Raw genomic sequence first — 26,281 nt, 5'->3', positions numbered from 1 at the left:
GTTTGTCGCTATGTTTTTTCTAGCTTTTTTCTCCTACTTTTCAATTTCTTTTTATTGCTTACAAACCACCTTGTAAGAAAGTGTGGTGGGAATCAAATATCCTTTTATGCAAGCGAGGGTATTTGTGGGATTGAAAACGATTGGTACTTCTAGGGACATAGAGGGGTTGCTGTAGGGAAGGGAGGAGCATAAGATGGTGAAAGAAAGCCTTTGACACAGTTGTTTGCCTGGGCAATAGTCGCCTACAACAGGTTCTAGTCCCGTGTACAGGGAAAGCCCTGGCAAGGACTTCAGAGACTCAAGAGTCAAAGTCTTCCACAATATGAAAGCACCAGGATGAACCCTATATGGAAACAGGCCTTTTTCTGTGAAGCAGATGTAGGCAAAAGTTAAGAATAACTTGTGAAATATTTATGTAAGAGTAACAGATGGCTGAAAGCCCACGACTTGGACTGTTTGAGTTTCACGAATCTCTCTTTTTTTTCTTCTCAGAGTCAAGGTTTTTTTCAGGGAAGGAGCATTTCCTTAGGAGAGTGCTTAAATAGTGCATGTGGTCTCTGGGTGGGGGAGTTGACAGACATTTTGGGTACCAGGACGTATGCGTTCACCATCAGACTTTTACCCGGAGCAAGAGTGAGAAAGACAGATATGGGGGATAGGAGAGAGACAAGAAAATAGAAATTTAAAGCATAGATTTAAAAGAACCGGACAGAGTGAGAAAGAATTAGGAAGTGGTTTACATGGAACATTTAGAGCACACACACTTTCACTGCACACTCTCAAGGTGGGTGGTACAGGAGAAGGACATTGTTCAGGATTTTACATGGGGTCATGTTTGTAGATCCCTCCCAAAACTATCCGTCAATGCTCCCAACCAGCAGGCCTTCATTCAGTTATCAGCATACATGTGGGCTATTTGTAGGGCACCATTTTAGTTTCACACTTCTCCCAGCATTAGATGAGGGTTCTGCTGGGAGAGACTGGAGTAAGTCTTTGGGTGATTTCTTACATTGGGGACTGCCAGACAAGCCAATATATGGGAAAAGTAGAGGGAAAATGAAAAGAAAATTGAGAAATGGGGCAGTCGGTGCAAACAGCTCTTTACTAATGCGCTAGACTTTGCTGGCTTACAATTCCTCAAAGAACCCTGAAGTAGAGTTGGTATTAACACTTAAATAAATCAATAACATTTTAGATAAGACTCAGAGACTAGAGACATGTTGCAAATCGATCTAATTTATGATTTAAGTAACTAACAGCACACCTAGCCAGGAGCCAGTAAGTCTGGTCAGCTAACTTACACAATATAAAGATGGTGATTTCTCTTTTTAAGGCAAAGTGTTCCACAATTAGGTAGCAAATTGTTTCGCTTTGCCACTTACAAAGAATCCTTTTACTTTAGCCCAATTTATGGAACCTCAGGAAATATCAGGGTTTCAATTATGTTCTTGTGAACATTTCACAGGAGGTAGCAGTTTCAACAGTGCAGTGAAACCAAACTACCCACCTGTTGTCACTAACCTCAACACCCATTACAGGTAATCTTTCTGTTTGTAATACTGAACGATCTCACCAACTCTTTTACTGCATAGTTTCTTATTGTCAAACTCGCTGCCCGACGTCGACAACTCTACCACCTCCAGTGGCCAACTTCATCATCCTTCGTCTGCAGCTTTATCAAAACCAGCATTATCCCCTGTGGAGTGGCATTCATGCTGTGTTCTGTTAGAAGCAACACTAGTGTGAACCAATGTGGGGGCCACTTTGACTTCTTTTGTATTATGCAATGTTCACTGCAGTTAAATTAATACAGATACCACAACCGTCCCATCAATAGTCATGCAGAAGGTGGTGAAAGGTAAATTGTTATGTAGCAGTCCAACCAGAAGATAAGTCCTGTAAAGGAGGGTACCATGCAGTATTAAAGCCGCCACTTTGCCCTCTCTATGTGTCTGTGTGCCCCTTCCAAGCCGTAGGATCATTTGACCAGTGAAGAGTTAGCCAATGTCATCTCTAAATGTATAATTAACAAGCCTGCAATAGGTATTAAAAAGAACTTTTGTTGGAGGAAGGGGACAATGCAGCCACAGGGACAAATGGTACTCGTATAGCCAGACTGGCCACCTTCAGCCTTCACGATGCAGGTCAAGGGTAACCAGCTAAACACAGTGAACATTCAGCTACCGCATGACATCTTTAAGTTCAGGCTAGATGGACGGAGGAGTTTGGGGAAAGAGGGGTAACAGCATTGGCCCCTACAGGCTGCACGGCCCGGCTGGTATCACTTCCCAAGAAAAATCCAAGAGAGAGCAAACGTTTGGCTTGCCTCCACCCACCGTGAAATACCCATGGCAGCAAGGAAGATCAAGGTAGGCCTCCTAACGGAAACCTGCTATGTCGGCCAGGAAGGTAAGTTGTATCATAATGTGGTGGCCTTAAGAAAAATTAGCCAGTAATAAAAGGACCAAAAGACACGTTAATCTAGTACATACCAATGGCATGACCACATTACTCATATTTAGCTCTTGGTACTCAGATGAATGTATTTTTATAATCTCAACATTTCCAGTGGAAAAGCCAAAAGTACCTCAGACAGTAAATATCACACCCAAACTAGGATCCCATGATGTGCCTCGAGGAACTGGCAACCATCTTGTGTTTTCCTCACTTAATTGAAACATCAGCCCAACATGAACAGAGGTACAGTGTTTACCAGATTGAATACAAAACTCCTTTAAATACCCGGAATTTAAGGACTATATTTATCTGAATAGGACAAAACTTCATTCTGCTGCATAAAGTTATGCATCAGCCACATTAACTAACTGCCCAGTAGACCAGGACAGGTGACAATAACGTTGGCAACTTTTCAGTGGAACAGTGGAGAAAAAGCCGATCATTTACCATGAACACGAGCCAGAATCCAGAGTCAACAAGTAAGACTTTGGTGCCAGTCAGTGCAAATTGTCAATGTTCTCCGACTTATTATGCGACAACAACCAGCACCAAGAACTCAAACAGGGTTTCGAAAACTGCTTAGACACGGGAAAACAGTCCCACTGGATCCCACATTCTGTCCTCTAGAAATAATCGTACAGATTGGCATAGTCTGAACTACTCCCAATATTCCTGCCCTCAAACCTTCATAGGGACTCACTCTATGCCACGTTCCCCACCCTCTAACTTCCAGAGAGACCAAAATAATAAGAAGAATAAAAACAATAATAACAATATAACAACAATAATAAAGCATTATAGCCTGCTGCACTGGACAATAACAGTTGTTAAGGCCCCAAATCCAATTTATAGGCCTGAGCTGTAGGGAGGAGTCTATAATGAAGCAGAGAGTGTTTAACATTCATAGTCCTAGGCATAAGGGATTTAAAGCTCATTGGGGTCGAATGTTCTAGATTAAAAAGAGGAAACAGAAAGACAAACATTGAAATCTTGGAACAGAAGGTCTGTACCAGCCATTATTGACCCGAACCACTCTGTATTCAGTGAAACTCTCAACATTCTAATGTTATAAATATTATTGTTATCAATATTTATTAGGGGCTTACTGCAAACACATTCCCTTACGTGCCAGTAATGTATTCGCCTGTAAAAAGCTGGTTCCTAAATTTGGGACAAGTAAAAAATATGTGTTTCCTGTATGAGGGAGGAGAGGGGTTTATTCTGGTCCGCAATTCCCTAGATATCCCCAGTTTAGGTCCTCAAGCTGTGGTTAGTTTGCATTTGATTTGGCTTAGAAAATTTCCACCACATGATCCGGGTATTTTTGTTGGGTTTTATGAAGGGTGGATAAAGAATCCTTACGTTTTAACTGAATTTAGAAGCACTTAAGTATCACTTGTGCCACCATGGGAAGTTATCTTGCAGATGAAACAGTCTCTCTTCTGAAACATGCTGCTGGACAAACCCTATATTTTGGCTTTTTGAAGGCGTGCCAGTTTATCTTTGGTAATCCCCAACTATATAAATGTCCCATAATCTAGCCTTTTACCGACTACTGCTCCAGTCAGGGACCCACAATATTTAGAAGATGCTGGTAGTATCTTAACATTGTGGGGCGGACTGGCCGATGATCAAGCAGGCCACAAACGAGTGGGTGAGGCCATTCCGAACAAATCTTTTCCCCTTTTTTGGTTCTTGAGATCCTTGAAACAGTCTCGCTATTCCAAAATTATTGTAGGAATACATGATTTGCCGTGGTTTATATATGGAGAATCTACGGCAAGCCAACCTCCAGCTCTCTTGTTGTGAGAGTCAAACCTCAGAGTTACCCTGGACACCAAACTCTCCTTGGCCTTTAAGGTTGACAGAGTAGGCAAATTCTACCTCCAAGAGCGAAGACTCCATAGCAGAATCTGCCTCTACCTTAGATTCCCATAACAAATACTGAGAAACAATGCACTTGTGCGTGGTGCTTACATCTTAAGTTACTAGCTGAAACTGCAAGTTTGAATTTGCTTCTGTAAACTCGCAGATTGATATCTCAATTATATTTTTACCAGTTCTTAAACAGTTTTTGATATATTGTGTTTCAAACAGTAACAGTCTCCTTAGATAAAGAAGACATTTTTAATCCACTTTGATTTTTTTTGTGGTAGCATCTACAATGTCGCAGATGGGTTTGTGTGTCTTGTGCCACTCAGGGTTAGTTATGCCTATAGTTTATATATTGTAGGGCCTAATTATTTGTATGCATGTTCTAATGGATGCAGAACACTGCTGCAAGATTGCTGTTGCCACTGAAATCATGAACCACATCATTCCGGCTTACTAGGACTTCACTGGCTACCAATGTGAATGTGTATTTCTTTCAAAGTTGATTGCACCACTCACAGGGATGTCATTGACCAAAGTTCTCACATAAGAAGAGTATTTGTGTTTACTGACCTAGACAACCCCTCCGATTAAAAAATAATGCTCAAAATCAATACAGCTAAATAATTCAAATCTATATTAGTAGGCTCCTTGTTCTCATTACAGTCCACAAAATTGTGGAAGTCAGTATCTGAATGTATTTGTAATGTCGTTCACAATACAGCTAAACACACAAGATGATGGACGGAATGTTGCACATTGGCAAAACATTCACCCCCAGTCACAGATCTGGGTTTAATCCATCGTTATTTTGCTCACCACACCACCCCAGTTCAGACATGGCCATATGCAAATCAGTCTTGACACTGTGCCTCTTGGGAACAGTCTAGCCCAAACTGCCAAGCCATGTCTTCCCTGGACCGGAATCAAGCATCCTAGGACCCGATCTCTGTACTGGGGTGAATGTATGACATTGTTCTGCATTCTGTCCATCAACTGTTTTTGCATTTGTCACCCCGAGTGGGAAGGGTATGCCCAGACGAAGGTCCCACGCTCTCCATGCCACTGGAATCAAGCTATCCTGGCTGAAGAGGGGTGAAACCCTGAAACCGGTCCTAGGATGCTTGTTTCACAAGCCCAAGAGAACCAAGACACAGAGGAGTGAGCATCAGAGAAACTCTGAGACAAGGCAAAGCATGGTAATGTAGTGAATTCATAAACAAAACACTAAATACTTAATGACCGTATGTAAGAGACTGCCACATGCTCCCATAGCGAGACCAGAGTGCCATCTGAACATAATAACTCTGGCTGACACACTGGGGCGCCTTGTTGACCAGGACATATATGGTGCATTAGGCGCAGTGATCGCAACTCATCACACTTCAGAGAGATGAAGCATATAGAGACTCATGGTATAAGGTGAACAATTAGAGTGGCATTGGGAACTTAACTGGATGGCCACATCTGCCCCCAAGTGTATCACACCTTTCATCTTACTTGTTCTTGAGGGTGGGATTGTTTCCTTAGTTAGGGGTGGGGAAATCAGACAGCCGCGACAGTTGGGTTTTTTCGAGGCGTGGGAGGGTATGGGCGTTTTATTAGGTTGCACGATAACATTGTACGACTATGGCTTTTGAGATCGCAAATGGTACATACTACAGACAAGAAACATTGCACATGGCAGAAAAGGCTTATAAAACATGGCTATAACGGGTGAGAATACACAAATCCTCCAGCTTCTGACCTGGAATGTTCAAGGATTGAATGACAGCAGAAAGGTTAGACGGGTGGGCGCCTACTTGAAACGACATTCTGAGGCAATTGCTACGCATAAGGAGACGCATCTCGCTCCGGAGCGTAGCAAAGCAGTACATCGCAAATTACACGGGGTATGCTGTTCCTCAGATTTCCTTCCCATGCTCGAGGGGTACTGATCTGGGTGGACAAAAAGGCTGGAGTCGAGATGACGGGCATACTCACGGACCCACAAGGCAGATATGTCGTAGCGGTGTGCAAGCGAGGGGCTTTGCAGTTCCTCCCAGTGGGTATTTATGGCCCTAATCATGACGACCCACAATTTTATTCCTCCCTAGCCTCCAGGTTAACACAATGGAAGGGGATTCCACAAGTTTTAATTGTATACTAAACCCAAACATAGATAGATGACAGGGCCCACCCAGACGTCCGGCTGCAGCGGCCAGAACCATCCAAGACATATTGCAATCAGATGGTCTCATAGATGTCTGGAGACATAGATTCCCCGATGGGAGATGCAATACACACTACTCCTCGGTGCACGACACAAACACTCGGATAGACTACTGGCTGTCTGGGGAACTAAGTTTTTGGATGGAGGCATGCACGCATTTACCACGAACATACTCCGATCATTCCCCCGTCCAACTATCCCTGAGGGTCGGGGTACTGAGTATACCAGCGTTTACATGGCGCTTCCCTCCTTATTCACTACTCGCCATGGTTTTTAAAGAAGGGTTAGCCACAGTAAAAGAGTTCTTCACCGAAAATATTGGGTCGGTAAACTCATTCACTACGGTATGGGAAACGTTCAAAGTGTTCATCAGAGGGGTAGTGATATCCACCCATGCAGGAGTGCTACGTTACATACTAGGTAGACTAAACCAACTGGAAAAAGAGATTGGGCACTTAGAAAGAGTAATAGAAGAAGGGGGAAATTCACAACATGTCGCTGACCTAAGACACAAACTGGCAGAACACCTAGACTTAGCTAATGATGAGTTTAAGCATATGGGTAAATACGCATTGGCCCGATGCTATGGAGAGCAGGAGAGACCGGGTGCCACGTTAGCAGGGATTCTAAGGCCAAAGAGGGAATTGGATGCTATGGTGGGCATGAGAGATGATGATGGGAACCTATTGCTCACAACAAAAGATATAGCAAACCACTTCCGCGCATTCTACAAGAAATTGTACACCTTCCAAAGCACCTCCAGTACCGAAGCAATAGAGGACTATCTTTCATATATTAAAATGTCATGGCTAGTGGTGGAACACAGGGAACATTTGATGGCGCCCTTGACGTCAGATGAAATACGAGAGGCATTAAAGGGTATGGCATCTGGGAAAGCTCCAGGATCAGATTGGCTTATTGCTGCCTTTTATAAAGAATTCCAGGACCTTCTGATCCCCCACCTTAAGACGCTTTATGAGGAGATGGCGGATACAGGTATTATGCCACCCTCCAAGCGCGAAGCAGTTATTGCAACATTATTAAAGCCCAGCAATCCATCTGCCAATTGTTCATTGTATAGGCCCCTATCGCTACTAAATGAAGACACTAAAGTGTACCCTAAAGTCTTAGCTAATAGACTGGCTCTATTGCTCCCAGGGATTATTCGCCCTGAACAGGCAGGGTTTGTACCTAGTCGCAACTTATCGCAAAACCTGAGGACTCTATTTGGTGTAGTGCAGAGACTAAATCCAGATTTCCAGACGGCAGCAATTTTTTTGGATGCGGAAAAAGCCTTCGACTCGGTAGAGTGGGGCTTTATGTTCGCGGTCCTGCGCAAGCTAGGAGTAGGGGGCATGTATCTCCGTCTGGTATCAGTATTGTATACCTCACCCACAGCCAGAGTGAGAATAGGGAATTAAGTATCTAAGTCATTCAACATTATCCGGGGGACAAGACAGGGCTGCCCACTATCTCCATTGTTGTACGGCATTGTTGCAGAACCTCTTGCTTGCGCAATACGCGAGTATCATGCGCACAGAGGTCTGCGTTTCCCTGAATACACACTTAATATTTCAGCAGATGGCACGTTGGTATATATAGGGGAACCGGAGGTACACTTATCACCAATTCTGCGTGAGGTTGTACAATTCGGTGGTCACTCAGGGTTACTTATAAATTGGGATAAATCAGTTATATTTCCCCTCACCCTGTGCACGGTGGAGGCGGTCATGGAGTTCCCTCTGCGTTGGACTACAGAAGCGGTACGGTACCTAGGCATCCAATTCCACACAGACCCTGAGATAGTTCTGCAGGAAAATTATGGTAAGGTCATACAGAGACTCATAGATAATGTAGAGAAGTAGATTAGGCTACCACTCTCGTTGATGGGGAGAATCTCCATAATGAAGATGGTCATCTTACCAAGATTCCTCGTTTTATTTGAAAACATACCCATATTGCTACCAAAACACATGTTTAAATGCTGGCGCACACAAATGATCTGGTTAGCATGGGCCCGGTAAACAACCCCGCATTCGATGGGATTCTCTTACTCTACCGTATCACTTGGGGGGATTGGGAGCCCCGGATCTAGAGAAATATTATATGGCAGCGAGTAGTGTGTTTGCGCACTATTGAAAACAAGGGCCACAAGATCTGCCCTTCTTGCACATAGAAAGAAATGCGGCAGACCCCCTCATGCGGCCACAGACCCTTACGCAGCCCACATACAGGAAATTACGAGTTTTTGACTCAATTGTGGTCACCGTACAGGCATGGCGAACTTTGTTACACATGCAAGCGGGAACCTTTATCTATGCCCCAGAAATGCTGTTACAGTGGTGCATGTGGTTTTCACTATGCCAAGAAGTAGGGGCAAGGAAGGCATTAAATGCCATCGGTATACACACAATGGGCGATGTCTTTAAAGATGGGGTATTGGCGACCTGGGAGTCATTACATCTGCCGGCCTAACAGATAGGAGGTACAGTGTTATTTCATTATTATAGAGCTCGGCAAACCTGGCAAGCCCTTATTGGAGATGATCTCATCAAACCACAAAGTATGGAGGTACTCTCCACGCTCATTAAAATAGAAGAACCTGCAAAGTTAATTACAAAATTCCATGTCAGTCTTCAGGACACGCGTAAGTCTGAAGCCGCCCAAGGAACTACTGGGGACCTTACCAAACCTTCTTGTTAAGAGATACTAACGAGATAACGTCAGAGTCACAGAAGATCACAGAGGTGGCTCAGACACAAGAGGCAGGAACGTAGAAAATACATGCTAGCAAACACAGAGGGTGAATTACATGTCTCGAGTTCTAAGGTATTAACCAGCTCCCCCCAACAATGTATTGGTCTGTCAATGTCTCGATCAGATATTACAGAAGTTATTAATCGTATTGATGATAAGATTCACTGTGAGATGCACCCTAACTGCCAGACACCTGCCATTGTGTTTTACTGTATTAACATGTATACCTGATCTTATATGCTGATGAATCGGTCCAAGTTTATACTATGTTTGCGAGTTGTATGTAATTGGATTTATGTCAAAAACAACACACAAAAAATATAAAAAAAGAAAAAGAAAAAAAAGAGAGGACAGTCCACCCCAAACTTCCAGTCCGGATCCCCTACGAGAAGGAACAGAAGCAACACTCGACCGGTTGTGGCCTTGTCAGTGAGGTATAGCTTGGATTCTGTGGCACAGTGAGCACATGACACAGGCCTGGGCATACCTGTTGCACTTGGGGTTTCTACTGCAACAACAAGGTGATGGAAGACATGTTGTAATTAAGCTCAGCCACTGGCAATCACCTTCCTGCTGGGGGCTTAGCCCACTAGCCTACTTACATCACAAATGTAATACATGATTCAGTAACCCACAAGCTGGGCCACTAGAATTATGCATCAGGGTAGACTAAATTATGTGGAAAGAAAAAGGTATTTATGCAACCTAAGGCTGCATATTTTGTGATATTACTACTTGATATTTTGTCATTTCTTAACATATTAACAGTGTGAGTGCAATGGTGTCACCTCATGTTAACCAGTTTAACATTCAAATACAGTAATAATCAATTGCAAGTCGACCATTCAACCTTTGCATCGGACCCTCCGCTGCACTGCAATATATGTTGCTGCGATTTTAGTAATCTTAAATCCATTTCAGATAGAAACAAATTGTTTTGTTATGGATTATATGGCAAATGCAGCAGATCTATAATTATGTGGAAAACACCATGGCTGCAGAATCGCATAATTCCAGTGGCCCTGCGTGCTGACACCTACTAAATCAATCTGGGAATGGACCTGCCTTCCAGCGCAGGCTAGCAGATCATCAGAACCAACGTCCATCCCTTTCACTCAACCACATAAGGTCCCAAGAGATTGAAAAGAACTGTCTATATGCAACTTATGGCCACTGACTTTATAGATTGTGCAAAAGTTTTACAATTTGCCGCAATCTCGTCCCATAGAATAGTCAAACACCCACCCATCAATTATATACTCTAAAAAAATGTATTCTCAATCACTAGATGCTGGTTGGTTCAAGATTAAACATTTGAAGCACTACAGCGCCATAGCACAGGACTCTTCTTTCATGCTGCAAACCTTCTCTGGCTACAAAGCCTGTCACGAATAAGCAAGTAGCTCCCTGGAGAACACACTCATACCAACCTCTATCGCTTTCCACTAACTCAAGCAGCCATCTTCCAAGACAAAAGTAACAATACAAATTGAAATGCAATGCATACACTTGTTGTCAGTTAAAATCAATTTTACTATTCTTAAAATTTCGAAAAGATTTCGAAAAGGTACATAGTTTTTAATACATAAACTTCCACATTTATTACATAGCAGTGTCCTTAAATAAAAAATTCCTAAACAATCATAAATGCAAACCTGTTGTGACCCTACTAACTACAGGCAATCTATATATCCTGTTTAAAACTATATTCGATCCCACAGCTTAAATGAATCTATCTGGCACTTTTTAGTGGGGAAACTCTTCCTTATCATCTGAAAGTCCTTTGCTGTCTTCGTCATCGAAAGCGGGGCGAGGGAGAATAACGTGTGTTCTCCAGGGAGCTACTTTCTTGCTTATTCGTTTAAAGTACCCGGTTCCCTGGAACTAGTTTGGGTCACCTCTCTTTCTGTTAAAATACAAAGCCTGCCAACCACCCTGCAAAAATTACACCATCACCTCAGATCAGCCCTCTTTCCAGGTTGTACTCAACCTCTTAACATCGGAACCCAATAGTTTGCCTCCTGCAGTCTGTCTGCATTCTTGACCCGACCATCACTATCCGTTCTGGAAAATACACTGCCTAGCTAAGGCAGTGGCATCTCGATGAACATCGCACTCCAAGATACATCGCAGTAAGATCAATCCTCTGGAGCAAAGCCACCCACCAAAGCAGGTCTCCAATATAGTACTGGAGGGAAGTGTGTGTGAATGCTCTTCACTCCCTCCCATCCTTGTAAACCTGTGCATACAGAGGTGAGGCCTCAATGTACATGATAAAGAGAACTGCTCATAAACCCTTGCATGACACCAAACTCTCCCCACATGCTCACAGCACACCCACACATGTGCTGCCAACCGTGAATGCATGTTGTAACTTTGGAAAATTAGATAAGGCGTGGTGCTATGAGACAACAGCAAAAGAGGGGCGTACAGATGTCCAGTAAGAATAACATATTGTGCTCTGAGGACTTTAAATGTAAAGACTCATTTGGAGTGCTGCCTGGTTGGGCAAGATAGACCCTGGTACCACAAATGTACAATGAACACAACTGAGCAAATGAACATATAATACAAAGGCTTACAGGTGCACCCACAACATGTGTACACATTTAGCTACACTCAGAATACATGTAATTGTAATACATTATTGGCTAAGGGCCTGTTTTAGAGTTTGGCAGTAAATGGAAAACCTTCAGTTACTAGTGGAAATGCTAAATACGGAATAGAACCTACAGAATGAATTTAATCTACCATACTATTCCTATCATGGAGGAAATTCAGTCAGTGGATTACTGGGAGGACCACATTTTCAGCGCTCTCTTGCATTAAGGTTTCTTTTGATACCAAACCTCTTAGGAAAGTTTTATGCCAAGCATAAGACCATTTTTCAGGTCCAGACAATGACAGATGAAGCAAAGCATCAAAGCAGTTGGGGAGAAGGCGTTCCAGAAATTAGTTGCCCGTTTTGTGTTTACAGTACCTTCAAGAGCGGTCATCAAATCTCCCATTAGAGAACTATGCTAGAGATGAGAGGACCCCGTTTGATAAGAGAATTTCTGGCACACTGTTACCCAGAGAGAGAACACTAAAGAGCGTGGAGCAGAACCATGTTCCTCAAAAGTGGTGACTATGAACACCGAAAATCCACACAGGGGCTTTGTTCATGTTAGATTAGAATGCTGTGGCAATATTACAAACCCAGATGGGCGGGCGGCCTGCCAGGAGGGTGTATATATGTAGGTACGTAGATATGCATGCATGTGCTATTTGTATAGTGTAAATCTACCCAGAAGGCAGTGGAACACAGTACAGGACCAAAGGAAAAGATATAGGCAAAAAGTGATTGAAGGGTTAGCTGGATTCTGGGAGTAGAAGTGTACTGTTACTGCATTATGACAGAGTGTTCTTTAAAGAGATGCATCTTTCCTAACTTGGAGCAGGGCTGAGGTTGTCTTGAATTCTACACAGAGGTGGTGTTTCAGATGTTCAGTGTATAGATGGAGAAGTCTTGTTGCCTTGGTGTTTTTTTAATTTAATTTTTTAACTTAACTTCTTTACATTTCTTTGTGTCCAGTTGCTAGCCTCCTGGCAGCAGTGTGCTGAGAGCAGCAGGGGCGGCAAAGGGAGCCATTTGAGTTCCATTAGGATGGGGGTGAATTGGTCATATTTATTTAGAGCCTGGATGAGTTGTGCTGGGGTGTGTATGATGCCCTCAATGTGCCATTGTGGAGTCTTGGAGGTTATGGAGCCGGTCAAAGCCACCATCCAGATGCAATAATGCGAGGCCTTTAACATCAGTTCTGAAGTGAGTTTTGGAAGGAAGAAATTAAGTTTCTGCAATGGAGAAAGGTGGCAGTAGGTTGTCTGTTTTCTTAGCAATGTGTTCATTGAAGGTGAAGTTTGTGTCCATGTTGAATCCAAGGGATTTGGAGTTCAGCGAAGTTGTGGTTCTGCTAGGTTTGTGGTAGGCACTCGCCTTGCTTTCCTCAACCACCGCCCTCAGAGGAGGAAGATTACTCCCTGTGGAGATGTCTTTGACAAAACTGCTCACAACTGAATGCCGAGCAGGTTGGCAATTTTTTTATGGCCAGCTCTGCATTCTTTTTTTTGTTGCTCTCAAACAAATTCCCAAAGTGGTAACTTGTGAAAAATAAATTTAAAAAGTGGTCCTGATGTACAAGGTTTATGCATGGTCGGAAATAACAGCTATTCCGCAGTTGAGAACAGTTATTCAATAAACTGTACATCGGGGATCCTCAGTTGAGACTCAGTCGAAACAGCTCGATTCAGTTATTAAGAAAAATAGTAATATGTTTCATTTTAAGTTTCTGATGTTTGATGGTTTTTTTCTAACAACAAGTGTCATTCCAGCCAGTATTTCACACTGTTCTTAAGTGACCCGAAGCGCTCTTTAATCGAATCATCGGATATTTTTGGTCATTCAAGGTTCAGCTCCCTCGCGTCCTCAGGCCCTCAAATATTTAAAGGATCCACAACTGTAAAATAACATTCATTACACCATGCAGAGGGTTCTGCCCTCCATGGACCTGCGTCCCCTGACTACAGCTTCCCAAAATATTTTATAAAATGAGGATAAACTGACCTGTGGAGACCAACCATTCCCCTGCAAGGATTACAAAAAGAGTTCTTGCTCCTCCCCCTTGAATCCTTGCATGGCATCGTGACAGCCCACCTAGGTCAAACTTCACACCCAAATAACAAGGTCTCGAAGATTTGAGGGCGCTGCAGACTACCCACTATGACATTTGCTCTCAATTGCCTTGGAGTTCCATTTTAATCTGATAGTCACACAAAAGTCAAATATTCACATGCATAGTTCATTTGAGTTAGGTACAGCATCAGCAAAAAGAAATTAAAAAAAAAATCTTTTGATGCAGTGAAGCATCACCACAAAAAACACTATGTGATGACACATAAGCCTGCCTGTGTTATCGAGTATGCACTTGTATGAGTCATGATTTGATAGCCATTTAATATTTCGTTTTAATTTACCATTCCATGAGAACGGATTCCCGTCTTGGTGCAGTGAATTAAAAAAAGGATAAAAAAGTGTGGCAAAGCACGTTTTTGGGGAAATGAGCAGCCTGGCAGCAAATTGCATATAATCAATAAAAAGTTATTTAAAAAAAAATAAAGACAGGGAGGGATGCAAAGGGAAGCAGTTGATGTAAGCACTGGTGAGCGATGGGAGCGAGGGAAGAAGCAACAGAGGACATGGGTGGCGTTTTCTAAAATAAGAATAATTCGAAGGATGAGGTGAGTGGGGGAGCAATGGATGAGATTGTGAGCCCTTGGGGTTCATGCAACACAGAGAGCACAGAGATTTGAGTGGAGACAAAACGAGGGAAAGAGCAGGAAAACACATGCACTCGCATGGAATGGTAAAAAAAGTAGTTCACTGAATGTAAGCAATGGAAGGATACGGATGAACTAATCAAATGGATGGCAAAGAAAACATAACCTAGTAGAGTGACAAACATTTATCAAGAATTAGCAAAGCCAATAGGTTTTGCTTTTGCAAGAGTTAGAGCTATTGGCGTTGTAAATGACAATTATTTTGGCCCATGTGTTCTGGAGGGGATGTATGTGGTGTGAAGTGGAGTTATGTGGGTTGGACTGAAATTCTTAGCAGTGGAATTGTGTGGCATACTTTATGTGGTGTGGAGTGGATTTGTGTAGTGGAATTATGTGGATAGTAATTATGTGGTATCGAAAGTACTGGAATTATGTAGAGTGGGATAGTGTGCCATGGAGTGTAATTATGTGGAATGGTATTTTGTGTTGTGGAGTGTTATGTAGTGAAGTTTAATTATGTGGTGTGCTGTTGAATTTTGTGGCATGATGTGGAATTCTGTGGTGTGGATTGGATGTATGTGGTGTGTTGTGGAATTGTGCTGTTGAGTTCAATTATGTGAACACTACATATTTTCCTATTTCTCATGTGATATGCATTTCAAAGAGTTTAGGACATAGGGGAAGATCTACATGGTAGAAATGGGTAATACTACTTTGCCCGTCACACCAAGCGAAGATGGGGATCAAGCTAGATCCAAGGACTGACCCCAATAGTTTATGTAGCTGAATTTATTTATTCTACTGAAGTAAGTTGAAAGGTATTCTGGAGGAGTTTTGCTCCAAAGACGTTACTGGACCAACTAAATTGTCCACTTGGGTTGTACGAGAAATTCTTTCTTTTATGAGTTCTAGAGACCTGCAACTAGGTACAGATCTTTGCAGTCTAAATAAAGCAACCTTGATAGATCGCTACCCTATTCCTAGAATGCATAAGATGGTTTCTACTTTGCATGTGCAGCTGTGTTTTGTACCCTGGACCTTGCCAGAGCCTATCCTCAGGTGGTCTCTTAAGAGGGGTGCAGGCAGTTGACAGTGATTCGTGACAGAAGGTATGCACTAATATCAGCAGAAGCCTTTCAGTCTCATGAGGGCTGCCTCAGTCTAACAAAACATTATGAAAGAGACACTAGAGGGGGCGAAGGTGCAATCACCTAACAGAGAAACATCCTTGTTTTTGGCAGGGACATGGAACCCCATGACATGATAGCGGAAAGGGTTCTCCAAGCTTTGTTGAACAAGGGCCCAACTTTAAAGCTTGAAAAATGTCAATTCAGGTTTGAGTAGGGTGACCAACCATTTAATGGACTGTCCGTCATTAAATTACCAAGTCCGTTGTCCGTCATAATTCTTTTCACGGACGCCTTTTGTCCATAGTTCTGGGGTTTCCAGGAATCTCTATGCCCCCTGTGAGAAGCCTCACTGTTGGGGACCAGCTCGCATTTCTATGAAGTGAAGAGGCTTCCACAGCCTCTCCCAGCCCTCGCAGATTGTCAATTAGCCCCATTATCATTCTGCTTGTGGCCGATTCTCTCAGACAGATTGACAATGGGCCATGCTGCAGTTACAGCAAGTGGTGTGTCGGTGCCTATATTCTACTTTTGAAAACACCTTGAAACTCTGGTTGAATCCATGAGCTTTCCGAGACCCGCTTATCAGAAGTGTTCTCGCTCACATACTTGACAGTAACATTGCAAAATTCTGTCCAGTGTTCAGAAGGATGAATAAAGAATAAACTAAGATCAACTTAAGTGCAGCTGAAACAAGAACCATGCTATGGGGTTCCCAGAGTACTGCATTTTGAAATAGACAAAAGGGCTAATGGCAAAGACTTCTGTGTTCTTTGCCAGCCTGCAATTATTATGCCACTATAAACATGCCAACTTAACTCTGGTGTCTATTTACTTTCTTATATACTATTGCGCGACCTCCTCTGATGTTTCTGTAAAACATACCCTTTGCCCTGAATTTCGACCTTCTGTCCTGAATTTTTGTCCTGATTTTTGACACTTTGTCCTGAATTTTTACACTCACCTTCCTGAATTTGCACCCATGCCAGTTGGCCACCCTAGGTGTGAATCATACTATTTCTTAAAGATTGATTCAAAACCCAAAGACTTCCATGTCAAAGTCAACCTGGAAGCAGTGAACCTACGTACAAGGATCAACTAACATCCTTCCTGGGACATACAGAATTCTACGTGAAGTTCATGAAGGACTACTCTTGAAAGGTGGAGCTCTTAAAATCTTTACTTAATAAGGACTCCAAGTTTGCTAGGGGAGCAAAGCAGGAAGAAACGTGTTTCACTCGAGGTCAACATTGGCCATGCTCCCTGTTTGAAGACATTTGCTTTGGGAAAGCAGTGCGATGGATGAAAGCAGGTGTGGTCCGAGTGTGGTTTTGCAACAGCAGGACGACCAGAAAGAGTGGATTGTGGCTTATGAACCAAGATCAATACTTGAAGTGAAGATAAATTACCGTTATTGACAGAACTTATTTCATGCACCTGCCTGGAAAGCATTTTTGTATGTTTTTGTGAGGAACCAAACTTGTTCTCAAGTCGAATCACACGCCTACGGTAAAGGTGCTTGTGTGGGTGGGGGAGAGAGAGCTATGAATACTAAATTAGCCAGGTTGGCAGCCAGACTAAAGTCCTATCAGTTTGAAATTGAGCATGTATCAGGAAAGTGAATTCAGTATGCCGAGTGCATATCTCTTCTACACTTGTCAGGAACATGGTGAAGAGAGTAAGGGCTTTTTTGTGTACAGATGTCATTATTTCAAACAAGCCCAAGTCCAACGAGGCTTGTGCAGAGGAGAAATGGGCTTGTGGTCCTTCAATTGATCTTGCTCTGGGAAAGGTCAAGAAATAACTCTTTTTAAGTTTTGCCAGAGGAACTGAAGCTGTAGGCAAGATTAAGTCCTTTGTCAGGATTCAAGGGGAACTGGCTAGGGAGAATGGGATCCTCATGAGTGGAGAGAAAATGTTTGACCATTTGAGTTAAAAAGAATAACTAGGGACATCAATGGCACATGAATAACTTCCAACAAACGGCAGGTCTGTGAGTACTTCTGGTAGTAGAGGCTAGATGAGATGGCAGAAAGGAGGGGAAGACAATGTTAGCTTTGTAGCAGAAGTGATGAATCCACCAAACCTTGTGGGACCAAACCCAGTTCCCATTGGACTTACTGATGGGCAGAGAAGGAAACTAGGGATAGATGTGTTAGGGCCTTACAGGAATGAAACGTATGCTCTAGCGTTAGTACACAATTGCACTAAGTGGATGGAGGTGAAGTTGTTGAAACATGAACAAAGATGTGGTGAATACATTTTGTGGAGGATGTTTTATGCAGGGAAGGTCTCTGAGAATTCTGGGTTTCGGCTAACAGTTCTCAATTGACGAGTTCCAAGTTTCCAGCTTATCACGAGGTATCGCACTGATCAAGGAAGAATTGCAGTATGTCACCCTAAGGCTAATGGACAGGTAGAACACTTTAACAATGTCATCCAGGAAGCTATGCAATAGAAGCTAGCAGGGAATTCAATTTGAGAAGAGCTCTGCAGGCAAGCCTACTCTCTTGCATTACTGAAACTAATACAAAGACAGATTTGGCCCCTTCATGGTTGAAAGGGATGTCTGGGAGCTCTGGTGGGTTAGGAATACCAGCAGAATCAATATGTAAAGAGGTAAGTCATGGAGTGGATGAGTATAAGCAGAGGACAATGTATGGAATGGAAAGGGGTACGTTTTTTCTGTAGCGTGGCCCAGCTTGTTACTGAAAAGTTACCTACGGTGTGAAAGTTTCTCTCAAAGTGGTTTAGACCCTGTCAAGAAATAGAAACATTGAATGGTGCTGTGAGAGAAGAAGGGGGAAATGTGTGGACTTGAAATGAGTGTGGATTTTCAGTGGGTCACATCAACAGCAGTGGGAAGAGAAGCAGCAGGGAATGCCTTTCCTGACTTGCAGGATCCTTGTTCAAAGCAGTAATTGGATTTGAGCTTATTTGCAGTCAACAAACTAAGTTGTCCAAGTGATGGGTGTGTTTTACCAAGAAGAGTTGCTGCAAGTGATGTTGATGATCTTTTGTGCCACATCTCCGAAAGGTAGTGATGAAATGGAGTACGGGAAGCAAAGTATTGCCAGCGAAGTATAGGGAATATGTTTTTATCTTAGATTGTGTCATTAGGACTTTCCATTTATATAGTTTGGGTTGTTGGGGGGTGCAGTGTTGGCTTTGATGCGAGTGAGACTGTGAGAAGTGCTGGAGTGTTGAATATGGAACATGGTGATGAACCGTTAGAAGGATAATGTTGGACTGGATATGGAGTGGGTGGCAGATTGAAAACTAGCTAGAGGAGACCAAGCACACCATATCTATGTTGCAGCACTATATCCTTGTTGCTCCTTTCTTTGTTGTAATATTCTTTGTGAAATAAAACCTCTTGTAACTACTACTTGGCTAAACGTCTTACCTGTGTTGTATCAAAGGGCTTTAAGTAAGTGACACAATATCTAAAATTTCACTTTAGCAACTACTGGCAACCAGTGAAATTACCTCTTCATTTGTACGTGTGGTTCAGTTTTTTGGCTCAATAACAAACGTATAGATTTGTGTTGAGCACTTAGGAGTTCCTGTAACATTCAATGGGTTGCCCTACATATAGAGTGATAAATACCCCCACTAGCAGCTGCGCATATTACCTGGGATGAGATGGAAAGTAGGTTTTAACTGAAAAAAGGCAGAGACATGCTGCCACAACCCGGGGCAGCAACTTGAGGGCAGGATAAAAAATGATGCTCAAGTTAGGTATTTAGTTGTGAATTGCAGTGCAAGGGTTATTATAAAAAATCAAATAAAAAAAAGAAGAAGATCAGAAGGGTTGAAGCTGGGACACCTTTCCTTTCCCTAGAAGGAGTGAATCAGGTTTGCCAACATTTAATTGGAGATGGCAATCCTACATCCACTTTTGTCGAAGACAACGTCCCAGAGGTGAATGTTGATTGCTGCACCCAATAGGCAGATTTGGGAGTCGACAGCGTCAGACTGTAATTGTACATAGAGTTTAGAAATGATGAAAAGGAGTGGTGTGAGAGAGAGGTGGACAGAAAGCAAAAAAGAATATAAATCACTTACCTGAAACCAGTCCTGCGTCAGATGCCTCGCACCGCCAGGAGCTAGAAACAGAAATGGGACGGCGTAAGTAAAGGAAGAAACAAACAAAGGATGACAGAAGAATGCACTGGTGAGGAAACAGGGGCACAAACATTAAAAAATTTAAATAAAACTGATGCATATGAAACCTGAAGCCTGGCCAACAGACGCCGGTGCTACTAAAATAAAAGCTCTGTGGGCTCAAAAACATATAATTAAACAAATTTACACTACAACTGTTAATGCAGTCAGCTGAGCACGTTTTGCTCGCAAAGCACGAAAACACACCGCACCAAAAACATGAGCGATAAATAAAACAAGCATTGGCATAGCCAATAGGTCTCGCTTTTGGGACCTTCTAAGTATTTAGTTATGCAGCACAATATCCTTGGTGCAATCACATCAACTGTTGCGTGGCTGAACACTTATAAGGTCCCAAAGGTGAGACCTATTGGCTATGCCAATGCTTGGTGTGGTTGTGTGTGTGGTTGTGTGGTTGTGTGGTTGTGTGTTTGGTTGTGTGTGTGTTTGGTTGTGTGTGTGTGTGGTTGTGTGTGTGGTTGTGTGTGTGTGGTTGTGTGTGTGTGGTTGTGTGTGTGTGTGTGGTTGTGTGTGTGTGTGTGGTTGGGTGTGTGTGTGGTTGGGTGTGTGTGGTTGGGTGTGTGTGGTTGGGTGTGTGTGGTTGGGTGTGTGTGGTTGGGTGTGTGTGGTTGGGGGTGTGTGGTTGGGGGTGTGTGGTTGGGGGTGTGTGGTTGGGGGTGTGTGGTTGGGGGTGTGTGGTTGGGTGTGTGGTTGGGTGTGTGGTTGGGTGTGTGGTTGGGTGTGTGGTTGTGGGTGTGGTTGTGGGTGTGGTTGTGGGTGTGGTTGTGGGTGTGGTTGGGTGTGGTTGTGGGTGGTTGTGGGTGGTTGTGGGTGTGGTTGTGGTTGTGTGTGTGGTTGGGTGTGGTTGGGTATGTGTGTGGTTGTGTGTGGTTGTGTGTGTGGGGTTGTGTGTGTGTGTGGTTGTGGGTGTGTATGGTTGTGTGTGTGGGTGGTTGTGTGGGTGGTTGTGGGTGTGGGTGGTTGTGGGTGTGGGTGGTTGTGGGTGTGGTTGGGTGTGTGGTTGTGTGTGGTTGTGTGTGTGTGTGTGTGTGTGTGTGGTTGTGTGTGTGTGGTTGTGTGCGTGTGGTTGTGTGCGTGTGGTTGGGTGTGTGTGTGGTTGTGTGTGTGTGTGTGGTTGTGTGGTTGGGTGTGTGTGTGTGGTTGGGTGTGTGTGTGTGTGGTTGTGTGGGTGGTTGTGTGGGGTTGTGTGTGGGGTTGTGTGTGGGGTTGTGTGTGTGGTTGTGTGTGTGGTTGTGTGTGTGTGGTGGGTGTGGTTGTGTTTGTGTGTGTGGTTGTGTGTGGTTGTGTGTGTGGTTGCATGTGTGGTTGTGTGTGTGGTTGTGTGTGTTTTTGGTTGTGTGTTTGTGGTTGTGTGTGTTTGTGGTTGTGTGTGTTTGTGTGTGTTTGTGGTTGTGTGTGTGGTTGTGTGGTTGTATGTGTGGTGGTGGTTGTGTGTGTGGTTGTGGTTGTGTGTGTGACACCACACCCACCCATCTAACCCAGATCTGTTGACTGGGTGTGAGTGTTTGATTGGTTCTGATGCTCTGTCCATCACCACCCCCTTTTGTACCGCTTTGTTCGCCATAAGTTGGCAGGGTATGCTCAGACGTGAGTCCCTTGCTCACTTTGCCACTGGATTCAAGCAAGCCTGGCTGAAGACGGCTGAAATGCTAGAAACCGGTCCTAGGAAGCTTGTTTCCGGTCCAGGGAAGGCATGGCTTGGCAGTTCGGGCTGGACTGTTCCCATGAGGCACAGGGTCAGACTGATATGCATATGGCCATGTCTGAACTGGGGTGGCAGAGTGGGCTAAAGAACGGTGATGGATCAAACCCAGATCTGTTGACTGGGTGTGAGTGTTTGATTGGTTCTGATGCTCTGTCCATCACCACCCCCTTTTTTACCGCAGTATAGGTATTGTTGGCATTAGGTCTTTGACAATAGACAGCTAAACAGTGATGTAGAAAGAGACTTAAAAACGTCCATAGTAATTTAAAAAAGCATTAGATTGTGTTGCATCCTTCGATATGGCGCATCATATGTTGGTAACCCTAGGATGAAAATGGTCATTACCTCCTTTGTCAATTCATTGTGTTTCATCAGTGGTTGGGAATTTTGGCGGTTGACATTTTAGACCTCAGTTCCCTGAATTGCCTTGGACCGCATTTGTGTTTTTGTCCCTTGTACACCTGTGGTTTATCAGATACTAGGCGGCAGACTGCAGATTGCCTGCGCTCTAAGAGTTTACTACATCAGGCCTTGTTTGAGGTGAAGCACGTTTTTTAGGTCTCGCCTGACCCAGCGCATGCGCTGGTCTGGCGAGACTTATTGAGAGGGCTCCAAAAAGTGCTACCAGGCCAGCCTAGAGCTACAGTGCATGTGCGCGGGGGCGCGCGCTTTACCGCGATTACTTTCACTTTAGCGGCCGCTTTGATGTTTTGATCGCGATCACTTTCACGGCCGCAGGGCCGCTTGGCATAGCCAATAGGTCTTGCTTTTGGGACCTTATAAGTATTTAGTTATGCAACTGTTGCATGGCTAAACACTTATAAGGTACCAGTAGGCGAGACCTATTGGCTATGCCAATGCTTGTGTTTTTTTTCCCGAGCCTTATGCTGGCGGGTTCAATTAATTGTTTCTGTTCTGCCAAATTCGTTAACTCTGGGGTTCTGCAATGCTCTACTCTACTATGTTTACATCTTCACGCTGGCTAACCTCATGGAGTCTCCGGTTTTAAGTTAGTTCTTCGGTCTTAGAATTTTTTTCATACGCGGATGGTACACAGATAATTTTTTTAACGTGAGGGTTATGTATTTACGTCATGTTTCCTTTTCTGACACTTGCATATATTTGAATCCCCTTTAAAATCTGCAATTATTTTACCGCTAATAAGAATTCCCCTTTGAACCAATTTAGTACGTTAAATTTGTAAATGCCTGAAAGTCCCCAATCTCTTAATCTGCTTTTAATTTTGTAATTATTTGCGCGTCTACCACGTCTATTTCTCGCACACCTGAGATTTGTTGAAACAAACGCCATCACTGTTCGTGTCTCCCCTGCAGTTTGGACAAATGAGTGTTCTAGGTGCGAGTTTATTTTTAGGCCTACCCTTTTAGCAGAGGGTCACAGTGACTTACTTGGTTTGCCTTTGAGTTGGGTCCAATCTGCAAGGGCATCGTATTCACGGGCACAACTGATCAGACCGTATTCAAGTATGATTTACACATCTGAAACTTAACTTTCCGTTTATCATTCTAAGTGATGTGACTTTGGTAAAGAATTTTCTTTGAATATCTCTACTTCTTGACCCTTCTTTAATTTAGGAAGCATGCTCTTATTCTAGTGTTTTTAAGATGCCGGGCATCAGCCTTGTCAGTGCTCCTCGATTAACAGTGCTGGACTTGAGTGAGAGCAAGCCTTTGAGTCGCAGATTGCCAGTTTTGCTCAATCTACTATCAAAAGCAAAGTATAGGCCTAGTGCAAGTTTGCTGCCGTGGCAATCCTGCTTTACTGGTTCCATTTCACACATCCTCGCCCAAGAAACTCTCTGAGGGCATTCACACAGGACTGTAGAGATGTGTGCCTTCAGGGTGACAGAGGACACTGAAAGAAATGTTCCAAAGTAATTGCTTACCCCTGGGGGGCATTGATTGATTTCCACATGGGACTTTGCAAAATATATTTCCATATAGTATATATATTAAATGTTTATGCTTTATTTTCATATCTATAGCAAGCAATATGCAGAGTCATATTTCAAGCTAATTATTTCTAGCTGTTATTGAAATAGTATGTTTATGGATTTTAACATTAATATCGTAATTTGGCTATGGCCAAGTAAAGGAAATTTAGCCAACTCTTTATTGGTAGCTCTGGTTGTCCAACCACCTCCCCTGTCTGGCATAGTCCTCTGACTCCGAGGCATTCACTCCACCTACACAGGGGATAGTATCTGATGCAAAGTTATTGATAGTGTCTTTTATTATGTTAATCTCTACTTTAAATACAGTTTACCACGCTGCACAGAATATTTTGGAATTAGCCCAGAGTGATTAATGATATTGGTGTCTGCAAAGAATTTAGGTCTCTTCCTTAGGATTAAAAGCCAAACATGACCCTGAGCAGAAGTCTGATTTTGGGGGGACCAAAGGCTGCAGAGGACTCTGATCCCAGTGACTGTTTTTTTGTTTGTCATTCTTGAGGTGCGCAGACAAATGAGTCTTGCTTACAAACCGTGGGGGCTACAAAGCTCTGAGTGACATGGGCACAAAACCAACAAGCATTGGCATAGCCAATAGGTCTCACCTTTGGGACCTTATAAGTGTTTCGCCATGCAACACTTGATGTTGCACCAAGGATATTGTGCTGGATAACTAAACACTTATAAGGTCCCAAAGGCGAGACCTATTGGCTATGCCAATGCTTGTTTGTTTTGTGCCCATGTCACTCAGAGCTTTAGTCAGCCTTTTCACTTCTAACATATTCAGCCTCATTCTCATGTTTGTTACTTCTAAGAAGGGCTTAATAAATGACCAGCTCAGCATCTGATAGTTTACATTTCTTTTATCTTTTTCAAGGTCCTCTTTTGTTCTCTTGAGAAAGCTGTGCACCTGCTAATCCGAGTTTCCGTTTCTGTCATGTGTACTCTCATTCGAAGCAATGTGTAAATAAAACATATAAAGGTTAGGGGATGGCCTGGCACAGCTGAAAGAAGGCCACTTAAGTACAGTGCTCCGTTCTGAGGATTACTATTTTATTGCTCCTCCCCCTTTCATTATTTGCTGTGTAGTGTCATACAGTGATGTACGTAATCATCCACAGCCCCAGATATGGGTAAAATTGATCAGAAACAAAGTACACTAATGTTTGAATGACGTAAAAACGTTAGGGATTGCGACAGTGAAGTGGATTCTGTAGCACACGGTCTGTGGATGTCATCAAATCACTGCTACTCGACCTGAAGGTTGGTCTAGTGCCTGTTGAGGAAAAGCTAGGTGTTATGACCACCGACTCGACAATTTAACAGACTGTCTTGATAGACACATCGAAAGCATTGAAGGTGCTGGACCTGATGGCTGCCAAAATGAAAGATTTTGAGGCACAATCCCACTGCAACAACATTAGACCTCTTGGCCGGTTGGAAACTACACAAATTAGTAGAAAGATGATCCTGGAAATAAGTGGCCGACATAACTTTACAGAACGGTAATTGAATGTATGCATGCTTCTTGGCTCAGAGACCAGTGCCGGGAGTGACTGCATCGCCTATAATTTCATGTTTCCTTAAGTGCTGAGACAGGCACGATTTTGAGATTGGCCAGTGAGCAGGTCCAGGAGGGATTTGGTAACGTTCAAGGGGCAGGTTTTGTTCAGGAGAATTGTCAGTCCTCTTGCACCCCTTGCAAAGCCAGCGTGAAAGACCCTTGTGTAGCCATATATCTCAAGGAGCGAACAGAGTATACCCATCGGGTGGGTTTTTTGGAGAACCAGGATTGAGGGTGTCAGTCATTTAACGTATCAGAAAACTGCACCCCCTTTGATCTCATCTAAGAACCCACTGATTTTCCAGGTGAGCACTTTGAGTCTTGGACACATGAAATGAGGGAGTGTGCACTAGGAGGTTGGGGGCGGGTCACAATGCAGAAAGAGTGGTTTTCCTGTGTGCCTTGAGCAAATATGAACTGAGATAAAAGAAACCAGAACAAACAAAAACAACCCAACCCCCTCGCCCTATGCTTTCCACCTGAAAGCATCTGTCGACCCAACATATTGAAGTAAGACTAAACATCAAACAAACATGGGGGATACCCTTGTGTACAGGTGGTGCTCTTTGGTGGATTCCAGTAAACTGTGGGTGCAGCTCACCTGGGGGGAACCGCGGCCCGCTTGATTGTCGGAAGGCGACTGAACCCGTGATCACCTCCTCTAGCAGGTCCACGACCGGAAAGACGCCAGCTGGAACACCTTCTTCTCGCCAGGACGTTGTTGACAGACCGCCAGTGTGGGCTCCCAGCTCTGTCTATCCCATCCCCTGGGCCCAATGCTGTGCGGTATCGTGGGGAACTCTCCTCCACCCACTCCCCTACTCTGTTCCTATATTCAAAGAAGAGAGGCTTGTCTTAGAAGAATACTTTAAACTAGGCCAAAAAGAGGAGCATATATTTTAGATTCATGGCCCGTAGCTTTTGCGTGACTTGGCCAAACGATGTCTGTTGTGTCTGGACCAGCCTAGTGTAGTCACTTGTGCTTTTTTATGGCCGTTCTTTGTTGTCTCTGCCCTCTTCTCTCATGGACTCGATTTCTGACATTGATTGTATTTTGTTGCAAGGGGATCCTTGGTTGTGTCATTTGCCTTGTTGGGTCATCCCTCTCATC

The 26,281-nt window shown here is 43.5% G+C and overlaps 1 protein-coding gene across 2 annotated transcripts in view; it reads right to left on the bottom strand.

The window, feature by feature from the left end:
- Positions 1-26,281, bottom strand: part of LOC146868458 (uncharacterized) — a 443,450-nt gene that overhangs the window by 272,706 nt on the left and 144,463 nt on the right. For both annotated transcript variants that reach the window (XM_085610211.1, XM_085610220.1), the window contains exon 2: positions 19,810-19,850. The gene's annotated coding sequence lies outside the window, so the exon portion shown is untranslated. The remainder of the gene's footprint in view (positions 1-19,809; positions 19,851-26,281) is intronic.

Source organism: Triturus cristatus, chromosome 1_2 (genome assembly GCF_964204655.1).
Source record: "Triturus cristatus chromosome 1_2, aTriCri1.1, whole genome shotgun sequence".
Taxonomy (NCBI): domain Eukaryota; kingdom Metazoa; phylum Chordata; class Amphibia; order Caudata; family Salamandridae; genus Triturus; species Triturus cristatus.
This window is presented reverse-complemented; position numbering and strand designations above follow the sequence as displayed.